Here is a 4,845-nt window from a genome sequence, read left to right on the forward strand (position 1 = left end):
TTTAAGCATCTTTTCTGTGTTGACTATATTCTTTTCAAGTTGATAAACTTTGTCTTCATTATCTGATGTTCTGACTTCTACTTGATCTAGTCTATTTGTAATATTCTCGTTTGATGTTTTTAATTGGTTTATAGTTTCCTGCATTTCTAGGATTACTGTTTGACTTTTTTTTAGATCTCTATCTCCTGGTGAAGCTCGTTCTTTGCCATTTGAATTTGTTTAATTCTTTTCAAAATATACTTTTATTGCTTGGACTTGCTGTCTCATGTCTTCTCTAATATTCCTTTCCATCTGAGTTAGGTATGCCTTGAGTTCTTTCCCTATACATGTTTCTGATGCTTCTAGGTCCTCCCGTAGATTTAAGTTGTCCTGCATTGTTTGTACTCCTTTTTTCCCTTGTTTTTTCATGATGTTCACGTTACTTTCCAGCTCTATTTGATTGCTGTGTTTTTGCTCTCTTCTATAGATTTGTTTTGGTTTTGTATCTCTGTTGTCTCTCCTTTGTGTTGGTAGACTATGCCTGCTAAGTGGATTCTGCTGGGAAGGAATTCCAAAGGCCGAGCTCCAGTGACGTCACCTCTCTGCTATGGCGGGCCCCAGGCTCCTTGCCCGGGTGTCCGAATGGGGGGGGTGGGACTGGACTGTCTCTGGTTGGTTTCAGCTCCCCCGTCGCCGGCAGGTCGGCGGACTCCAGCCGCCCAGTCGCGCCGGCAGCGGGTGGGCTGTCGCTGGCGGGCGGGCAATCTCTAGCCGCCCAGTTCCGCAGTCCGTCGCCGGCGGGCAGGTGGTCTCTAGCCGCCCAGTCGCGTGGTCAGCGGGCCGGCTGTCGCCAGCAGGCAGGCGATCTCTAGCTGCGCGGTCGGTCACCGGCGGGCGGGCGTTCTCCAGCCGCCCAGTCACGCGGGCAGCGGGTGGGCTGTCGTCGGCGGGTGTGTGGTCTCCAGCCGCCCGGTCGTGAGGGCCTGGCCTCTAGTCCCCTGGTTTCTCCTGTTAGTCCTGTTTCTCCCGCTAGACCAGATTTCCCCTGAGTGATGCCTCTCGGCAATTCAAACTGTACTCTGGGCCTGCCGTTTGTTGGGTGTGGAGGATGGCTATTGGGAACCCCAGCACTCTATTGTTTTGATTTTTTCCGCTTGCCCCTCCCCCAGTGCTGGCCAGACAGGTTTCGTTTTCGCTGCTGATGGGAGGGGGAGTTGAAGATCAGGTGTCTCTAGTTTTCCCTGCGTCTTTATGCAGGCTCGCTCTGATAATCCCTCCCCCGGAAAGCCTAGGAGAGATTTTATGCGAATTCCCCGCTGTATGGGAGATGAGCTGAGTAACACGCACCTGTTTTATTATTGCAATCTGTCCGAGAGTGGCGGTGGTTACTTCAGCTCTCCAAGATGGTGGCTGCTGGTTTCCTTGGTGGAGTTTCCGTTGTCGGGGGTAGAACTGTACCGCTTCCTTCCCGGTCTGAAATCCCGAACTCAGCCCGGGGCTCAGTGGGTGCTCAGCCGGCAGGATTCCACAGAATCTGTAGCAACGTTTCTCTCTGCTTGCTGGCTGCTTCTCCGTGGCGCCCCGCCGTCTGTAGCCTCGGGGCGGGCACACACCTGTTTTCTTGTTGCTGGACACAATACCTTTATTTCACTTATTTATTTCTATGTGGTGCTGAGGATCGAACCCAGGGTCTTGCACATGCAAGGTGAGCGCTCTACAGCTGAGCTAGAACCCCGGCCCCCCTCACCCTTTTTTAATTATTTATTTTTTAGGTGTAGTTGGACACAGTGCCTTCATTTTATTTATTTATATATGGTGCTGAGGATCGGACCCAGGGCCTCACATGTGCTAGGCTAGCACTCTACCGCTGAGCTACAACTCCAGCCCCTCCCTAGTCCTTTTTAATATTTTATTTTGAGACATGGTCTTGCTGAGTTGCATAGGGCCTCACTAAGTTGCTGAGGCTATCTCTGAACTCACAATCCTTCTGCTCAGCCCCCTAAGCCATTGGGATTATTGGTGTGCATCACCATGCCAGGCTAAAAGACCATTTTGGTTACTCTATGGAGAAGGATTGCAGGTACACAAGAGTAAAGGCAGGTAGGCCAGCAAGAGGCTACTGTAATAGTCTAGATGCGAGATACTTGAGGCTAGGAGTACAGGCATTTGCCACTGTGCCTGGCTGGTGGTTCTTGATTGAATCAGGGACCCCAAATCCTGGAATATCTTTAAAAGACTTTTTCTTAAGATAATTAGAGATATTAAACTATTTATTAGACATTTTAATTATCTATATCTTCATCCCTTTATATTTTTTTGAGACAGGGTCTCACTAAATTGCTGAGGCTGGCCTTGAACTTTCAATCCTCCTGCCTCAGCTTCCTGAGTCATTGTGGTTATAGGCATGTGCCATGGTGCCCAGTTAACTATAATGTTCTTATATTGTGTTACTGTTATAGTTCTGGAGTGTTGTGATTCTGTAGGAGAGTGTCCTTGTTTTAGGAGATACACACGGAGAGATTTAGAAGTGAAATATAATAGATATAACTTAACTTTGAAATAAATTCAGCCCAAAAATGTGATGTATTTATTATAAAGAGATAAAGCAGTTATTGACAATTATGAATGTCAGTAGTTATTGCTAGTCTTTTAACTTTTATATATTTGAAAATTTTCAGAATAAAAATTTAGGGTGATGAAGTTAATTGTTGCCAAATTTGAAACCAAATTTGTGATTCATATTATTTCTGTAAGCATTCAGAATTTCCAGTGACTTTTTTTTCATTGTTTTAGCAATGATTTTTGTTGTTGTTCTAATTATAAAAATAATGCTTAACAAGATTTTAGAAAATATGGAAAATAACATTTGCATTTGATATTAAAAAATTTTCATTGAGAGCACAGAGTATGGCTAGGACTTTTGGACTAGTGGGCTTCATTGCCAGTAGCTACAGATTATAGTCAGATGTCAGTAACTGTTTTTTCTCTTAGTTTCCCTAGGTAGAGTCTTCTACCCCACTGCTCATTAGCTAGTAGGCGAAGGGGAGAAGGGAGCTGGTGGTCTCACCATGCAATACATAGACTTTCTCACAACCTCCTCCTTTTTTTCCAAGTGACATTTTGCCCCTCTCTTGGGTTGTGGCTGGTATACAAGGTCCAGATCCTCTCTGGTTTAACCATTATATGACTTAAACTTTTACTCTTTTGGGGGGTAGGAAGTGGTAGTTGCCTAGCCCTGTGGTCTTGATGCTCTCAATCATCTTGTGCTCTTTTTTTCTTTTTTCTTTTTTTTGGGGGGGTGTTAGACACAATACATTTATTTTGTTTATTTATCTATTTTTTTATGTGGTGTTGAGGATCAAACCCAGGGCCTCCCACGTTCTAGGCGTGTGCTCTACCACTGAGCCACAAACCCAGCCCTTATCTTGTGCTTTTGATAGAGACTTTTACCTTATCTTTCCACTTCCACCCCTGCTTGTACTCTTGCTTTCATAGTCATCTGATGAGCTAGTCCTCCCTACTTTCCTATCTCTGTGGCTCAAACCAATTTGATTTTTGACTTTTTGGCCTACCACACCCAGTAGGTCTAGGTTTTGGCCTTCTCATTTACCACATTGGATACCACTTGTTCATTCTTCAAAAATGTTAAGGGGTAGTAACACATGCCTGCAATCCCAGCAACTTGGGAGGTTGGGGCATGAGGATCATAAGTTTAAGACCAGTTTCAGCAAGTTAGCAAGACTCTGTCCCAAAAAGTGTGTGTGTGGGGGGGCTAGGAATGTGGCTCAGTGGTTAAGCGCCCCTGGATTCAATCACTGGTACCAAAACATACAAACATACATACATACATAAATAAATAAATGGAAAGATTTAGCAGTAGTATCTCAAGTTTAACATTCTGTGGGAGAGTTCTAGGAATCAAATTACTTGAGTTTGTTTTCTTTCTTTTTTTTAAAAAAAAGCTTAATTTTAATTATAGATTTTATTTATTTATGTATTTATTATTATTTTTGTGGTGCTGGGAATTGAACCCAGGCTTTGCACATGCTAGGCAAGTGCTCTACCATTGAGCTGTATCTCCAGCCCTGAGTTTGTTTTCTCCAGAGATTTCTGATTTGTGACCCTGAGTAAGTTTCTTTCTTTTTAGAACATTTTTGTTGAGATACAATTTACCTATAATAAAAATTATCCACTTTAAATTACACAAATGATGGATTTTAGTACAATTGCAGAATTGTATACCTCTCATCACAATCTTATTTTTTGGTACTGAATATTGAACACATGGAGTACTCTACCAATGAGCTACATCCCTAGCCCTTTTTAGTTTTTATTTTGAGATAAGGTCTCACTGAGTTTCTTAGCACCTCGCTTTTGCTGAGGCAGGCTCCTGCCTCATGAGCCTCTGGGATTACAGGTGTGTACCACTGCACCAGGCAATTGTCTAGTTATTGTTTTATCACTTAAACTTTTGACGTCATATCCAGGAAATCATTGCATAGCCTGAGACTCTGTGTTCTCCTTTAAGATCTTGTTTTAGCTCTTGCATTTAGGTGTGTGATCCATTTTGAATTAAATGTTTGTGTGTCCTGTGAGTTAGGGATCTACACTTGTTCTTTTGCATGTTGACATCCAAGGTACCCGCACTGTTTTTTTGAAAACACCTGTTCCTTTATCTTTTGAAAACAATGTGTTGAGAAGCACTCTGGGCTCTTCAGTGAGAGACAGTCTGCCAATGGATCAATAGATTGGGAGCTTGGGATATAGTTTAGTTGGTAGAATGCTTGCCTTGCATGCACAAGGCCCTGGGTTCATCCCTAGCACCACACACACACACACAAAAAAAAAAAAAAAAAAAAAAAAAAA

General features: G+C 43.2%; 1 protein-coding gene across 5 annotated transcripts in view; it reads left to right on the top strand.

Annotated features, from left to right (window-relative positions):
- Exd2 (exonuclease 3'-5' domain containing 2) overlaps nt 1–4,845 on the top strand; it is a 52,357-nt gene that overhangs the window by 39,822 nt on the left and 7,690 nt on the right. The window lies entirely within an intron of this gene.

Source organism: Marmota marmota, unplaced genomic scaffold, assembly GCF_001458135.2.
Source record: "Marmota marmota marmota unplaced genomic scaffold, marMar, whole genome shotgun sequence".
Classification (NCBI taxonomy): domain Eukaryota; kingdom Metazoa; phylum Chordata; class Mammalia; order Rodentia; family Sciuridae; genus Marmota; species Marmota marmota.